At 30.4% G+C, this 19091-nt stretch overlaps 1 long non-coding RNA gene across 1 annotated transcript in view; it reads left to right on the forward strand.

Moving 5' to 3' along the window:
• LOC119601461 overlaps positions 1–14417 on the forward strand; it is a 23495-nt gene extending 9078 nt beyond the window's left edge. Inside the window, exons 2-3 of the long non-coding RNA XR_005231232.1 lie at positions 13992–14166; positions 14230–14417. This is a non-coding gene — a long non-coding RNA (uncharacterized LOC119601461). The remainder of the gene's footprint in view (positions 1–13991; positions 14167–14229) is intronic.
• The last annotated feature ends 4674 nt before the right edge of the window (positions 14418–19091 follow it).

The raw sequence follows: 19091 nt of genomic DNA on the forward strand, positions 1-19091 counted from the left end.
AAAAAAATCTAGTTTTACATAATTTTCAATAATTATTGGACAAAGCGGCCTTTACGTCCTTATTCTTTTCAATGCTTTAATTGCAATCATTTATTCACATTGACTACAACAAAGTTTAGGTACACGTGTATTTTTTTTAACCAAGATTAATGATCATCATTTAGATCTACTTCAAAAATAAATGTCCTTCATAAATATGTAGGAGTTTTATTTTGTTGGGTAATTTAACAGTTCAGATTGAAAAATTAAAAGTTTTATCATAGACTTATCTTAGATTTATTTGGCTACATAGTTAAATATTACTAATAATGGTTTTTAGAAAATATTTAACATAAATTAATTATGCATGTCTAAGTAGATTTAAGAAGAAATCAGTAAAGAGTTTCAGGGTAATGTACTCTTAAAGTAATAAATTACTATAAACTATAAATCATGTAAACACACATACATATTTATTAAATTTAGTAGCATATGTACATTAGGGAATAATATGGAATTATATAGAAATGCATGTATATTTATTTATACAGATACTATATTCAAGAGTTTTGTGCGCTATTTTGATACTAATTTTCAAAAAAATATAACCCTAAACTTTAGTTCTATGTATACTATAAATAGCAATGTCTTGCAAGTCTTTGTAGACAAAATACTAGACAATTATCTATTAAAATCTGATACACCCTAAACTAGTTGTACGGCTTTACGATAACTATTTGATTGCTAGACACATGTTGTTGTGGGTAACACTAAGTACAAGGATTTTGAAAATGATGTCAGTTAGGAGGTTTTTTGAAATCTTTGTACAATTTTTTGAATTCTTGTTATTAAATTCATTTGTATTTGTTATCGTGGTTGTTATTTTAAGTTTCTTTTTTTTTTGCAAGCATGTATTAAAAACCTTAAGGATATTTAAAATCAATGGATAATCATGTAATTTTCTTAATGCTACAAAATAACAACACCCACAGCAACGCACAGTGGGAGAAATGGTCAATCTGGTGGATCTTTATTTATATCTTTATAAATAGTGATCTGATCTATTAGAAATGTTCAGTGAAATTATAGCCAAGGACATGGTCTTTAAAAAAAATTTTTTGGGACATGCCACTTTCGTACAGGGTGCGCCATAAAGTGTTGTATCGGTCACCTTCGGTTGTTCATATATTTAATAGTAGTAATATGTTTATAATTTTTGTATTTCATTCGTTTTGAACACTTTTTGAAAACGATATCATGTTTTAGACATTTTAAGTTATATTTATTGATATTTGGACTTATACCCTACAGTCAGTATGCACCGAAACTATTACTATTTTTTATTTTATTTTTGTATTTTAATATTTAAAACGTGGTTTATTTTTTATTTTTAAAGCATTTACGTTAAATTCTACGTTAATTCCTAAATATTAAGGCAATTTAATGGTGTACAATTTATTTTTTGAAAAAGGCCATATATGGGGACTAGGGTCAAACATAGGCCAATCTTCATTAAATTTGGTGGGGGTATTTATGTTTATATTAAAGTTATTTTTGCTAAATATAATCGATACACTAGTATTTATATGGGAATTATGGATATTTAAGTCATTTTATGAAGGGACTTTGTATGGGGGGTAGGGTCAAATGTGGTCCGATCATTATGGAAATGGACAATGTTATTTAGGCTTATATATAATTTATTTGTAACGACTTTTGTAGAGATACTAGCGTCTTTAAAAAAATTATGAGCTAAAAACCATATTCTAGATGTCCGTTTGTATGGGGGCTAAGTAAAATAATGGGCCGATTTGAACAATTCTCAATAGACTTCATCCTTCAGCAGAATAGTGTCATGTATGGCTGTTAAAAGTTTTTTTGTTGGTACTGGTTCACTGTACCAAATGAAAAAAGTGTGCGTTTTTTCATTTGGAACACTCATTAAAAAACGTGATAAGTCAAAAAGTTGCAGCTAATTTTCTTACTTGACATAGAAAACAGACCAAAAAAACTAATAAACTAAACGATAGAGCGAATCTTGTCGAATCCACCCAACTTTTATTCAACAGAAGATTATGTTACACATAATAAAACACTCTCCTACAAAGGTCATTTTGTGTACCACAATTCAGAACTAACCCGTACAAGCAGAGGCCACAAACCAATTTTTTCCCTTAATAGATTCCCAATAATTTCAATTAAACCACTAATCCAAATAAAAAAATCTAAACTTAAGATTTTATGTGTAATCAAACTTAAACTGTAAAAAAGTGAAAAAATAATGAATTCAATTGCTAAAAAATATGCAAAGTTTGAAAGCTCACTAATGTGTGAATATTGCGAGTAAAATGAAATAAAAAAAATCAAAAATCACTTGGTTTCTTAGTTACCAGAAAATTAAAAAAAATTTCAGAATTCTCAAATTTAAAATTTCCTTAAAGCGACACCAGATTTCTCCCACTGTGCAACGGCAACAGATGAACAGAACCATGGTAAACATCACTAAAAAACAACATCCATCCAACGTCAACAGGAACAGCAAGAAAGAACAACCACATCGAAGAAGATTACATATAAATGGCCCATAAAATTTCAATGGTCAACAACTAAAAAACGAAGAAACAACAAACGCATTTCCACAAATAATATTTATCCATACCTTCCCATGTAGAAGCAGATGCAACATACGTTTGAGTATTTGTTGCAACAATTCCCAACACATGTTGTATACACTGGTTTGGAATTTGGCATGAAAATAATGTTGGCTGTATATTTCAAGGCAGCATCAGACCTTTTATTGTTAGAACTTTTTATAATTTGGGTCTATTACCCTACGTTTTGCTACATAATTGGATTTGCTATTTTGCTACGATTAACTTATTACTTAAGTACCAAATAGAGCGAATATTTCAGAGATATATTCCGAAGTCCTTCTTAAAGGAAAATAATTACTTAAAAATGTAAAAGCAAGGCTTGGAAAGTGTATACACAACATTTAATACTTCATAAGAGATCTACAAATATGATCAGATTTGAAATGTTCAATTTTGTATTTGTTGTTTAATAAGTATAATTTATTCTCACAAATTCGATCACAAATTACAAACCAATACTGTACACTGATCTTTCACACAATATCAGTGATCTGATCATGGTACATATTAACATTGTAAGTACGAGAAGTAGAAATGTATGGCACTTGTTAGGGTATATAAAGATTCGTCTTAAACATTGATATACAATTTATTTGTTTTGGTATTCTTTTCATGTCTGTTTTAATATGTAAGTTATTCACGCTTCTATCATTATCATCAACTACATCATCGTCCTTAAAGTCTTTGTGGTAGTAAGAATTTCAGAATAAGTATATACATGACTTTGGATGTTGTTGCTGTATGTTTGCTGCACAACTAAATAAATGTTTTGTTCGTGCATTTAGTTACGAAATCAATGTTCAAAAACTGCCGTTACGTACATATGTAAGTTTGTAAGTTATTTGCTGATATCAAAAAAGATACATTCTCATGTTGTCCTTTGTATGAATGTAATTCCATACAGTGGACGTCCACTAGTACGAATTATATAGTGTCAGGCCCTTTCGTAATACCGAAAAATTCGTATTATTGAACAACACATTTTGTATGTTTAAATTCAAATAATACACATAAAATATTGGATTTTATTTATTTTTGTTTTATTTTTCATGAAAAATTACATAACGGAACAAAATATAATAAATGTGTATTATTTTAAATAAATTTCTTGTACATAAACAGGCATAAAAGGGACATATTTACGTATATGAATTGTTAATTTTGAAAGTATCGTGAGTCCAATGGTTGAAATGAGATATATGTAGAAGGTTTTAAATTTTAATGTTTTTAAAAAGATGTGTGCCAAAGACAATTTGCAATTTACATATGTGTTCTAAAATGTATTAAAATGTTCAGATTACATAAAACTTTTATTAGAAACTTGAATGGAATATACCACAATTTTCTAACTTATAATTTTCTCTTAAAAATTAGAATAGTTATCCTTAAACCCATTGTTTGGAATGTGGAGTCACACTACTTTCAAAATTAACAGTTCATACATACATATGTATATAAATATCATTTTACTTATTAAAAAATCCATCATTTAACATCGATGTTTATTACATTGTAAAATGATTCTTACGGCTTTTTCAATAACAGCGCTTTTGAGGCTTCAATATTGTTCTCAGCAGAGTTATTGTCGGGAACTAATAAAATACTTTCCTCATTGGCGTTATCATCCAATTTAATTTATTCTCTTGGGTCATCAAAATTCCAATAAAATAAATTAATAACACTAAATAATTGTTGATTTGTAAATATACATGCAGTAAATTGTGTGTATAGGATTTTTAAAAATACAAAACACTTGTAATAAATAAAAAAAACTTCAAAATTACTGAGGTGAATGATACCGAAATAATAAAATAAAAACATAATAAAAACATCATTCATACGTAAATAAAACCAAAATTCCCATAAAAAATGCGTTATTTGTACAATCGAACAGAAAAATTGTGACTTTATTCGTACTATAGAGTAGACAATGCAACAATTTTGCCATTCGTATTATTGGATATTCGTAATAAAGAGTATACGTACTATTGGACGTCCACTGTATTTACTTAAGTACATTTAGAAGACCCTCAAAATATGGGTGGTTAAACATAATTTCATATTTTCCTGTTAATTAAACATCTTAAAGCTTTGGTAACGAAATACAATAGCTTTTTTTCGATTTAGAAAAAATCTAAGCAAATTAGTCACTCGTATTCCTACTGAAAGTCGATACTCACAGATTTTATTCAAATGTATTTCAAGTATTTATTCTGTCCCCTCCTCACTAATATATAGCCTCTGAGGAGGGAGAGTAGAATGCCGACTAGAAGAATTAGATAAGTTGATGTAGGGTAACTATCGACTTACCAGTGCAGAGAAAGAAGTTAGGTTAAGCATAGGACACTGAATCAGGCTGTTTTTCAACATGTTTAAAAACAAAGAGAGTCCGACTTCCAGAAGACTTTAATAAAACTAAGAGAAAAAGGAACTTCCTGTCTTCTAATATACTGGTACAACTAAGCCATATCTCTCTCAAAAGAGTCTCTAGCTGGAATACTGAGATTAAGTAAACAAAAGCTAAGCCAGTTATTGAGAAGGAGGGCATTTCAGTTAAATGAAACCCGAAGGTAAGAACTTGCGAAACGAAGCCAGAATCCCGAGATTAATTGAGGGAAAGTTGATCCAGTTATTGAGAAGATGAGCACTTCAGCTAAATCACACCAGAAGTTAAGAACGTCCGAAACGATGCCCCTACTAAAGCAAAGGAGATAGCTAGTCGTAGAAAGATTAAAAAAAATATCATATTATACCACAGTTGCTAAAAATGATACCGGGATGATTCATTCTATGCTGTATGTGAAGCTGGTAATGCGGCAGACCAGAAGACCAGTATGGTAAGATGGGTGAGGTCAGCAATAGTATGATGGCTTACTTAAACGCTTCTATGGGCAATCATCACTTAGAGATTGAGAGCAGTGACTTTGTCAGATCTGTGATGATCATGTTGGCTATAACTACATAAAGTTCTTGCACTCAAGAGGAAAAAACCGGGGAATGACTAAAATCTGTGTTTTTACAAGAAAATCCAAACTTCCTCAGTACTTTGAATAATATTTCCTGGGCTATAATACATATACTTCTGAACGATATTTAAGTACTTAGGTGTAATACTTGAACGAAGATTATATAAGATAAGATTAGGAAAGGAAGAAAACCATAGGATCGAAATGAGACCTTAGTTTCACTAGGACACACTGATTTGAAAAGAGTGCGATTAGACCTGTTATAACTTATGCATCAATAATCTGGTGAATTTCTTTGAACTTGAAGTGTAATACAATTCCAGTTCTTGGAATTTAGAATACTTGTTTCTTGAGTATGATTGGTGCCAAACCGAAGACCTGAAACATTGGTAGATATCTTTCCCATCATCATACAACAGTTATAAGCAAACTTGTGCCCCGTCGCATTACGTAAATAAAACGTAAATAAACGTAAAAAACGTAAATAAACGTAAAACTAGATTTTAGTATTTAGTTTCTATTAAGAGAAGGTAGTTTAAAATTTTAACTTGACTAAGGCAACAGTGTTCGACGCTACTAGGACTGAATTACATATATGGGCGAGAGAATACTCCAAAATCATCCAGTTGGAATAATGGATAGAATAAATAAGTTTAATGTCTGTGGACACAACCATTTTTCTCTTCGTTGGGTTGATACTCAGCCCCCTTGGTTGAGCCCAGCGGAAAGCCTTTTTTAGAACCAACTCGGCACTCTTTCATATGTAATTTAGATTCTAGACATTTAGAAGTATTACGATGTAATCTGCGTAATATTCTCTATCCTTTAGTTAAGTTTCTTAAAAGGCTATTGAAAGTGGTAACCCAAAGTATTGGCCATTAAATTTGATCTTGTGGCATAACATTATTTCATATATCTGGCAGCTTATCCACCTATTGCTTAGCAAAGCAATAGGATTTATCATATTTAACTTGGAAACTTTAGAAATTTGTAAATTTTATCCATTAACAAGTGTATTCAAATAAATTCCAACTAAACGACTTTGCATATAACATTTGCATCAACTATTGAACTTGTAATAAAATGAGATTGTCCTTGAACGAATACGTAAACCTTGACTTGAAGTCAAGTCAATGTGTTGACATTTATAGCGGATATTATAAAGTATCAATCAAGTTGCTACGTCTACTCATCTGTAATGTAACCAATCGTTGACATTGAATATTGTGAATAATTTTGAAGTGATTTACTTGTATGCTAAATTTACAATAACAAATTTGAAAATGCAAATGTTTTAATATTGAAAGTAAAAACTGTGCATTTGGGAAAATTGATCTGGTTATATATCTCGATGTCTTGTGTTTAGATCTCTTATTTATTTAATTTCTTGCCTGTAGTTGACACCAACTTCATAAGATCCTTTAATTTACTTCGATAATCATATAAAGCTTAAGCACACTTTTCAATTACCACTAAAATCATCATATTATGTTTAACTATTCCAAAAAATGTCTGCAATTTAAGCAGAAACTCAATGAACACTCCTCAATTATCACTTGCTTATCGCAATGCATAATTTCACAAAAACCTTAAAGAAGGAAACCGTCACAAATCTCTTTTACTACAGATAATCACAGTGCATGAAAACTAAATAAAATACAAGGCAACTAAAGATATGAATGACTGACTGACAAGCTGAATGCATTCTGATATGGCGAAATGGTGGGTGTGTTTCATCTAACACAGAGCTCAAGATCATACTTGGTATATATTTGTTACATGCCAGTATGTTTCCTTTGCTCCATTAAGATATGCAGACAGACTTTCCAAAATCGCTTCGAAATCGTTGGAGGGATTTTATAATATGTCTTCAAATCCAACACGCAACCACTTAGGATTAGGCGACAAAATAAATGCAAACATTTTGTTGCAGTCAAAGTTTAAATAAGAATTATTTATAACAATTCTCCATGTTATAATCTTGTCCAGATGCCGAGAATAATAAATTGTTTTGTGTTTTGGTACTTTTTACCATTTGTGGCCTTATTTTTTTATTTTGTCCATTTTTTGTTAGTTCTTTTGCAGTAGAAGAATTCTTCATGATATTATATCAAGTTTTTTTCATAAAATTACATTGTCATGGTGCTGTTGGATGTGTATTCAATAGAGCCCTGCATGAGTGACTTAAATAATAAATTAAAACATTTGATTTTTTTCAAACACTGTGTTTGACTCACTCATTGTTTTATGAATGAAATGAATAGTATATTTGAAAATAAGGAATGTTAGTCAATACTCAATTCAAACGAAACAAGTAATGAGAGTGTTTGTGTGATTCAATTCAAGTAGTATACAGTGAGTGAATCGAGTGAAAGCAAAACAATTTTTAAGTTCGACAAATTAACAGATTTTTTGAATATTACTTCGAATTTTCGAACTTAATTTCGAATAGTCGAAGATAATATAGTAGCGTCATCAACTGTACTTAACACTGCCAAATTTCAGCCAATTTGGTCCACGGAAACTGGTTTTATCAGCTTTAAATTTTTTTCGAACATGAGTTCGAATTTTCGAAAATTTTTTTTTTAGTTTTTTGGACTCAAAGAATAATTTAAAAGCATAAAAAATTTTTCGAACATAACTTCGAATTTTCGAACTTAATTTCGAATATTCGAACATAATATTATCATCAATTGTACTCAAGACTACCAAATTTCAGCGAATTCGGGCCACAGGAACTAGTTTTAACAGCATTCAAAATTTTCACCATTTATTCAAGAAAAAGTTTGAATCGATTCATTCGATTCAAACAATCTATTTTGTATTGTTTTAACATAAACAAATTGTTTACTCGCTCGATTTGAATGTAGTTGCACATTCACTTGATAGTACTCACAACGTTTGAGTATAACAAAACTTTGTAAATACTATTCTAAACAAACAATGAGTTGAGTGCAAAGCAATGAGTCACTCATTGTGTGTAGCAAATAGAGTTACTCATGCAGGGCTCTAGTATTCAAACACCCGCCTTATAAAATTATCGGTGAATAATGAGACCAACTTAATATTTCTGGTCATCAATTTTAATAAGTTATAGCATTTATATCGAAGACTGTTCCCTTTAATATAAATAAATATTTCATATTCTACATCCATTTCAATTCAATGATTACCTTTCTAACACATTGAGATATAGCCCGTAGAACCCATATAGTCTGATTTTCAATACCAAATTGCTTAGGACAACATTGAATATTTTCGAAGAATTTGGTTGATTTCCTTTACTTAGTTTTAATATGAGCGTGTTTTACACAGACAGACAGACGGACATAGCTAAACAGACTCAGAATTTCAAATAAATACCTTGTGGGGTCTCAGAGGAATATTTCTTGGTGTTACATACGGAATGACAAACTTATATAAATGTATCCACTGTGGTGTTGGAGGTTATAAAGACTGACTTGGCCAGCTGAATGCCCTCTCATATGGCCAAATGGTGGGTGTGTTTCTTTTAATACAGAGGTCAAGATCAGACTTGTTGTATAATTATTACGTGTCTGTGTGTTTCAAAACACCTTCCAAATCGATTAAGGGATTTTATGATTTCCAAGTGAAAATCAATGCAACTAAGATGACCAACTAAATATTTCGGTCGTCGATTTTGTCAATATGTTGTTGTAGAAATTTCACCTATTAAAGACCGGTGGCAGGTGGTAGTCCAGATACTACATTTCTCAGAAACACTGATTGGAAAATTCTATGAAACTACGCCTCAGATACTGAGTTTCTGAACATTGGGCTATCATTCTTTTCATAGATCGCTATATAGGTTTTCTTTTACAAACTTTAGCTATGAAAAGGAGCGCACAACAGGCTCGATAGCGGCCTATGAGTATTTTTCTAAATCCGATGTAATATACATTCTCCTTTTAACATAATCTAACCCGATAATAGATTTCATCTAATAATAGAGTTAATCACAGTTAACAATTCCAAAATCATCGATCTATTACGAAGTTAGTCTATATTTAGATCATTGTTCCCAAATGCACCATGAATTTATGACACATCCAAGCTCTTATTTGTTAAATTTTAAAATTCATATTAAACATTCTTTAGTTCCAGGGAACATTGTTATAAACTGTTTATAGCTGCAATCCTCAATAAGGCATCAATTAATAAGGCATCCATTAAAATTTTTCAAATGGAACTATGATTTCTTTTTTTTATACCCTCCACAAGTCTGTAGTGGTGAGAGTTTAATGCGTTTGTTTGATATAATTTGGATTAAATTGAAGATATTCTAGTTGTTTTCGTCTTATCATAAGATTGCGTGTTAGAATTCTATTGTAGATATGTACATATATTATCTTGAATGTAATGAAAGCAAAAGTTTTTATTCCATGTCAAAAAAAAGCTTCAAATAACTCGTTTGAAACTTGTTTAAGACAAACTGTCAATGTCTTTAGTTGCAAATGTGATTATTTTTCCTTTCAGTTTCAGGTTTATTGATATAGTTTGTATGTTTCCTGGACAATATCTAGATTAAGGTGAAATGAAACAAAAAATTTTGAGTTTTTTAAAGGAAAAGGTTTAAGGTTTCATACCTAATAAGTAGTACTTAGATACATCTACGAAAATAATATATTTTCTACTTAAACAAAAGACACAATTGTAAATAAGTAGAAGTTGGGTACGTGTAAAAAGCAAAATGCATAAACAAGTGTCTGTACATAATATGTAAATCGTTCATTCGTTTATCTTTTTTAACAAACCCCATGATCTGTTAAAACAATACTTCCTTAACAGTGCTGGTTTCCATGTACATAAATGCAATTTTTCTCACCCATCTGTAAAAAAGTAAAACTGCAGCCAACAATGGAATAACAATTGAGACAAGTAAGAAATTATAGTAAGGCGAGGCCGACCATATAATACCCTACATCGGTTATAAAAATAAAATGTGATTTACTTTTCATAATACAGCATTTAAGTGGAATTGTAATTTGGCTCAGATATACTTAAGTCATTTATTGTTGAATAAAATTATGGACATTTAAGTCATATTTTGAAGTGGGCTTTGTTATAATTATAAAATTCATCAGGTTCATCGAGGCTAGTATAGAACTTGGTTTTTTGAAGCTTTTTGTCGAGATACGAGTATATTAACATAATAATGAACTTTAAAACCCCATTCGGATTCAGTTGTATGAGTGCAATGCGAAATAATGAACCAATACGAGTATATTAAACATAATCATGAACTTTAAAGCCCTATTCGTTGGATTCAGTTGCATGAGTGCAAGGTGAAATAATGAACCGACGTTAACTATTTTTAATAGATTTCGTCTCTGGTACAACAGGAGATCGTGTGCCAAATTTCATTGAATTATCTTCAAACTTGCGACCTGTAGTTTGATTGGAAGGTTTACAAGCCCTATTGGGACGTTCTGTTGTATGGGGAAATAATAGACCGACGGACGGACATAGTTAAATCGACTCAGAAAATTATTCTAAGCTGATTGGTATACTTTAATGTGAGTGTAGGACCAATATTATTGTGCGTTAGAAATATCAGCACAAACCCATTATATCCTACCCAATTGTTGTTCAACAATTTTAATAGTAGTTAACATCCAGAGTGAAACCATAAAATTATGTGTGAATTTATGTTATTTTAGTATCAACTGGAACAATTAATCTGTTTGTTGCACTGTATTCTACCGTAGTGTGGAGGGCATAATGCGTTTGTTCCAATGTTTGTGATTTCTAAATATTTTAGTAATTTCTTTTAAATAAAACTGTGAAAATGATATTTTCTAAATAGTATATTTCTTCTAATTAGGACATCAGCTATGAAAATTAGAAAAACCAGTTCATTATAAACTTTTCCAACAAAATAAATGATAAAGTTGTTGCTCTCTCTATTAAAAGATGACAAAACTTTATGACATTTATACAATGTTTAATGCAAAGTTGTAATTCGCATGTATTTAATGACGTCATTAAAATTTTAATTGTAGATTGTTAAACAAAAGTTGTAAAATTTAAGATATTATTGTAGTAAGACACGGACAAACCGGATATCTTTATGAAACTTTTCTATAGTTAACTGTGTAACTTCATAACTCACCCACAAATGTGGGTTTCTGGATAGTTTATGACATTTATTTATTTCATCCACTCCCAGAGATGCGCACTAAGATACAAATCCAACGTTTGTTCCATATATTCCTCAGTTGCCATACTGTGAATAATACGGTACCTGAACTTCTATTTAATAGGTTAGGTACTTTGAGATGATTACAATTCTAGAATCAGTGGTAACTAATATACAATCTGAAACCCTGCTTTAGAATAAGGCAATTATCAAGTGACTATCATTGATTGTGATCTTTGTGATCTCAATTAAAGAAAATTATTAACATCGGAAATAGAACATTGAAGTAAAAAACTAAACAATTGTATGAGAATTAATGAGGAACAAGGGATAAGTTAAAAATCTCTGAATCAATTCTGAATAGTCCCAACACAACGGTTTATCTAAAAGCCTAATTAAATCATGTCCTAATCATTTTACGGCTTAATTCTGCACAAAGCTTAGCATCGCTTTCTCAAGCAAGAAATAAAAAGAGAGCTTTTGTATAATAAAGTATACATTTTCCACAATAACCTAATTATAAATCCTGCTACTTACATTTTCTTAATTTTAAATGTTTTGTCATCTACTTACAGGCATCAGAAACTCCACTCCACATGCAATATGCGTCCAGCTATCTGCATGCGAATCTGCAACTGCAACAAAACATATAATGACAACATTAAACATTCAAGTAGCAGAAGAAAAGTGTTTCCAATCTGCTAGAGTTTTCGTTCTCAGCTCATTTGTTAAAGAAAGAAAATAACGTTTGCATAAAGTAAGTTTCATGCAACATGTAAATAAGTGGCAAGTGTTAATTAGTATATTCTTGTGTGCCTCCAACAAGAAAGCCAATATATGGGTTATCCCATACAATTTATTGTAGCTTAAGTCATGTTGGGATCTTTTAGGATTATCCATGCAAATACATTTTTTCTCAATTTGTTCAATATGGAATAATTTAAAGGAGACAAATATTGATATATTTTGAGGTCGTGAGATTTTGTTGCTTAAAAGTAATGCATTCTTATATGTAAAACCTGGCAAAGGAATGACATTGCGTTAAAACTGAAGAAATTTGTTTTAAATTCAAGAATTTGGAAGAAAAGATAGCAACTTTCCTCATAGTACAGATGTAAATCGTTAAGATTATACAGATACTGTCGTGAAAGTAGCAGTAATAAAAAGTTTGACTTTAATTTTCCAATTCTGTTAATACATAATTCTACATACTTATACACATCTTAATCCAAACATGTTTACATATCTAGGAGCCATAGCGAACATATCTGAATAGTTTTCAGATGAAAAAAGTAAACAACCAGTTCGCTTCAACACATTTAGATTGGTCAGTTGAAAAGCGTGAGCAATTATATGGACAGATGGGAAAAAGTTCTTCTCAATTTTACTTTAGAACACTTTAAAATTCAGAAAACATTTAAAATTTTTCTAAAAGACTGTCAAACATGTCAAGCAATCCAAAAACTTTTCTTGTCTTTCTTATTTTTTAAATTCGGTCTAATAACGTCTTATTAATAATATGTTATACAACAGCTTTCTAATTTATTAACTATCTTCTGCGTGAAGCTATAGAAGCTGTATGAGTTTCTGCGTACTAATACTTGTAAGCGGTTGTGTTAAGTACTTGTCTCCAATGACATCACCATGTTAAACAATTTGACTTAAAATGCTTTGTGAATTTAGAATTTTAACTCTTTACATAATATGAAACTTTTGCTGGGTACTTTTCAATGACAACTACTTACTACTCTGCATTACTAAGAAGTACTCTAGTAATGACTTTCTTTAATTTAATATAGAAGTACTTTATTTTCGGTTTTGTCATTTTGTTGTCACATTTTATTTGATTGCGAGTTAAGAGTTGCGGCTCTTTATATTATTAAAATACAAAACAACTTACGCAACAACTACTTTGTAAGCGAAATTGCAAGTACCTTCTTTAACTCTTTATTTGTAAGAGAGCGTGGAAGTATTTGCCTTCAATGTCATCACCGTGTTAAAATAATGACTTAAAATGCTAATAAAGAAGTAGTAAAAAGAGGTTTTATTAGCTTTTTAACTCATTACTTTTCATTGTAAGTTTTTTCCTAGGCAATTTAATTTGCTCCGAATAAATAGGTATATTTAATAAAACTACTCTAATAATAATTTTTAAGAATAATTCACACCTTAAACTCAAATTATAAGAATTTAAAATTCTAACCAATCGTTAACTTCTATTCTTTCTTGTAGTAATGACCCTCACTAAAGCCGTATTCAACCATTAAGTGAAGGTATCTTAGAGAGATAATTTTATGATTTCGAAGTCCAACATCCCATCCAACTCATACAGCATGCAATCATTTCCATCTATTGCTGAATCTCGAACACTATGAAGTTGCATCATTCAATATTACAAAGCAAACTGGTATATATTGTGCGAAACTATCAAAACTATTCTAAATCTATTAAATAAAATTGCTTCTTACAGTAACAGCTTTCACACAAGGACGTCTTCAAAGAACATAAGTTTGCAATTGAACTAATAATGTGGATGTATAAAGCTTTACTGAATTTACTTGTGAATATCAACTATTTGCTAAAAAGAAGAATGACAAATTTAGATGATGAAATAGCTTTAGAATAAGAAAATTTTTCAATACAAAAATAAAGTAAAACTTTAGCAAATCTACTTATAATAAGTAAAACTTGTTAACGATTTAGTGTCGTTTTGTATAATAAAAATTTTAATATTAAAATATAAAACCTTACAATAAAAGTAACTAAGTACATACATATATTTCAATTTTCATTGGATATTAATAGTTGTTATTCAAATGTAAGTATGTATATGTAAATATTTCTTAATAATATCATTTAGAATGAGCACATTATCCTTATATTAACTACCAACAACTAAGCAAAAATTACTATGATTTACAGTAATACACTTTTATTTTAGACTTTATCTTATTAGGTTTTCTGAAGTAGTACATCAATTCCAACAATTACAATCAACCATAACTACAACCATATCGCTAAAGTTTTGTCGGGTATATATATGGAAGAATCATAAAAATGTTTTATTAATTCAAATTAAATTGTTTTCTTAAAGATTTGTTTTCATCGAATTTACAATTAAAATCTTTTTATGGACCCTCATGACGTATGAGTAATATCAATTTTAATATAAAAAGTATACTCGATAGATGAATGTGATTTGGATGTTTAAACGAAATTTAATCAATACGCTAAAACCTAAAAACAGTAATAATTGTGTAAGTAAATGGTTTCAAATGGTCATGATTTTTTCATAGTCTACAATATCAAACACTGATCATTGATAAACAACTAATTTGTTGCACGCTGCTTATTGCTTGAAACTACAACTATAAAAGGCATTCAATTATCATTTGACTAGCATACCCTGGGTGCTTCGCTACCCTAACTTAAATTAAATACATATATATAATTTTAAAGCATGAAAAAGTACCAAAAGTCCCTTTCAGTAGATTCTCATTCACTAAGGTCCCTACATTTAAAATTTTATTTTCAATATCGTAAAAATATCAAAAAGTACCATCGGAAAAACAAAAAGTACAAAAATCTCTCTCAATAAATTCTCATTTAATAAGGACCGTGTGTTCCGATTAACCATTATAAAGAATCTAAAAGGTACCATTTGAAGAATAGAAAAGTATCAAATAGTTCCCACTTACAGAATATTATTCAGTCAAGACCATGTATGTTAAGATTTATGTTCCTAGGTTAAATATTTTAGAAAATTAAAAAAGTACATGTATGAGATAAAAAGTACTAAAAAGTTCTCTCTTAAAGAATCTTATTCAATGAGTACCGTATATATTTAATAATCATGTGTTTTGAATTCATATTAAAGAACATACAAAGAGTATCATTTGAAGAAAGAAAAAGTACCAAAAGTGGAATAAAATTTATCTAAGTGGAAAGTACTAATAAAGAATACAATTTTTCTCCTTTTCCCTTAGAAATATACTTTTTCGAGAATTTAGTTTACAATATCACAGATAAAACTCAAACGATTAAAATCTGCATTCATTTGTTCCAGAAAAATAGTGCTTTCAAAAAGTACCAAACAATTTACTCGAATTTGGTCCTATATAGGACTTAGTACTCGAATTCCAAAATAATATACCAACAGCTTATTTTGTGTGAGTAAATAAATTACTTTTTCAAATTTTATACAAATTGCCTCAATGAGTTTGAATAAAATTAAATTTCCCGTTTTTTCCCTTTTTGGTACTTTTTTCCCAAGTGAAATAGCAAACATTTTATTACAATAAATATTACAGAGTTAGTCCGTAATTTAATAAGAATAATTCAATAAACCGAAAAAGTTTTCTTAATGTGCCACAAAAAAAGTACCATAAATACAGTTTTCTCCCTTTTACACCCTAAAAGGACTGAATTTTAAAAAGGTTCGAAACAGGTGTCTCATAATTTTGGGAGATGTATCCAAAATATTTATACAAATTTTATTATGTTAATTAGTTCAAAGGTTATAAGGGGCCAAAAAAATCACCTTTGTTACACATTCTTACCCCTTAAAAGTAAGAATTTCAAAAAAGTACCAGACACCCATCTGCTCATTTTAAGAGTAGATACAGGTGCATTTAAAATTTTTCTTGTATCACTAATATTGTGTAAGATAATTAAGAAAAACAGTTTTACCCGTTTTTCCCCTTTTTACCCGTAAATATACAAATTTTCAAAAATCCCTCTACATAACCAAAAGCACATCTACTGTCAACATTTCATGATTCTCAGTTCAGCCGTTTGGGCTGTGCGATGATGAATCAGTCAGTCAGTAACGCTACTCTTTTATATATATAGATTAAAATGGTTTAAACAGTAAATAGTAAAGTGTGTTGCAAACCCATGGAACATGTTGTTAACAATGTTATTGGCGGCTTAGCTCCATAGAAAAAAAACATCTAATAGTTTGTGCAAAAAGATCTGTAGATTCATGTTGAGTTTATGAAATGTTTGCAATTGTAAATGTTTTTCTATTTTCTTTATAAGTAATGTGTCTCTTTACAACAATATACTATTTCTTCACAGCTTTAGTAGTAAAGTTAAAAAATAACAATGTTACACTAATCTTAAAATATCACAAAATACTTTCTTATTTTCCCTGAGAATGCTACAAAGTAGTCACTTTTAACCGTTTCATTTGTGCTGCGTGTTAGAAAATAACACGGGCCAACAAATTTTTTACCCAGAGATCAAAATATAATTTTGTAAATGATTGAGCTGCTCTTAAGATGGAGAAATTCTGAGGCCAGATTCTGATTCTGCGCTGCACAATGCTCTAGAAAAATATACTTTGATCTCTGGGCTTTAAATTTTTTCAAATTTTGTTCGCCTGTGTAATTAATTTACTCACTAAAAGCAATACTTTGTGGAGTCAAATGTCCATTTGTAATCGTAGAATGTTAGCTTAACTGAAAGTCTGCCTACGGTAGTGTTAACAATATCATAAGTTCGGGACAGTAACATCAAACTGTTAGTTATTATTTCCGCTTATGTTAACACAATAGTAAATATTTTAAATAACTTATATATATCTTGCAAAGATATTTTAAAGATATGATCGCCATAAATCCAATCAAAAAAGAAAACTGTTTTAATTGTATTTAACTAGAGAAATATTTGGAATGAAATACAAACACAAAGACGTCTCAAAACGATTTAGTGGTTATGAGAATATCACCGATGTAAAAATAGCTACAAAGATCTTTACGGATCATTTTATTGTTAAACATATAAATCTCATACCATCTGTCGTCGCACTATTATGTTGCAAAATGTAGTTTGTTTTTATAGTCGAAGTATTTCCACTTTGTCTCCGAATGACATCAAATTAATCTTGTGGAAGTTGATGAAGGAAAAGTTAAGATATTCATGCACAATCTTAAGTTTCGAATTTGTTGTCAATGCAAAGATATTTTTTTTTAACTCACAGAAGATATTTATCGGTAATATTTTTTTGCAAGACTGTCATAACTTAAAAATTATCTCTTCGATAAAAAGCTATAAATGTTTTTTGACATTTGAAATTAACGTTTTACTTAGACATAATTGGATCGTAGAGTTTAGTGCCAGGCAACTATGAATAATCTTACTGTCTTTGTATAAGCCCGCCCTGGGCATGTTCCCTTGATGGTATATCCCATCTTGGTGTATTGCAATCTATAGTGGTATAGTGGTGCCTATAGTCTGCCGGTACTATAAACTGGTTATTATCAAATGTATCCTCAGTCTTTCCTTGTAATGATTTGACATGAAGTAGAATCAGAGCACCATATAATCTGGTACTACAGGTGGTCAGTTACCTGTAGGACTTTGTGCTGACTGGCCAGTTGGTTGAGGTTCCTTCGGAATCCATTTAGTGGATGTGATTTAATACCCAAAATCGCGGGGAAAGAATGTTGCTTTAAGGTCTGATAAATCCAAATGCCATATACATACATGTCTGGATTCTCTATCCGGTGCTGCTGCCATCTCAAGAGATGTCACTGGGTGATGTGACAGAGCAACTTATGTTGGATTCCTGAACCCATCGAGCATCTCTTACTCTTCGCGTAATAGTGCTCCACTATAAGTAAGGGTCAACAGCGGTAGTTGCTTGTCATTCCGTAGATCGTTTTTTTTTTTGGCCTGAGAATGAAACTGATGTAAGTTTGTGAACGATCGGGAAAGACTCCTTTGTCTGGCAGGAGACTAGTACTGATTTAGTAGACCTTTTACTTCAGGGAAGATTTCGGTGCTGTTGTCATCTCAACAAGAAGCATATTGTTACATGCGATGCGACTAATTTGACGGGGCAATTTTTGGTTTCGATTGATTTTGGAAATTCCTACATCCTTTGTCACATTGTCTCAACATACAGAGGGATTCTGATTTATTGACTGTGTATTTCGGACTACCAAATACGTCTCAAGGTGCTATTTCAGAAGCAAAAGAGCCTTGTGGTGTGGTTATGCCAATAAGGGACGAGAAATCTGCCTGAGCGAATCATTAGAGACAACGCTTATACTTGGTGTGCCATCTCGGTGTTACATCAAGATTATGGATATATCGGACGCATTTGTTGGGCTTTCGTTAACTCTATTTCCTGACTCGATCAGCACGTGTCTGATCATTTTGACAGATATGTATGTCCAATATATTTAAAAAAAAATCTTTATATGTTTATTGTTACACATTTTTAACTGTTAAAAGTAAGAATTTTGAAAAAGTATGAGACACCAAACTACTCCTTTTAAGAGTAAATACAGATGTATTTAAAATGTTTTAAATCCCTCCTTATTG

This window comes from Lucilia sericata, unplaced genomic scaffold, assembly GCF_015586225.1.
Source record: "Lucilia sericata isolate MDLA Ls3-8-SP2 unplaced genomic scaffold, ASM1558622v1 Contig000166F_arrow, whole genome shotgun sequence".
Taxonomy (NCBI): Eukaryota; Metazoa; Arthropoda; class Insecta; order Diptera; family Calliphoridae; genus Lucilia; species Lucilia sericata.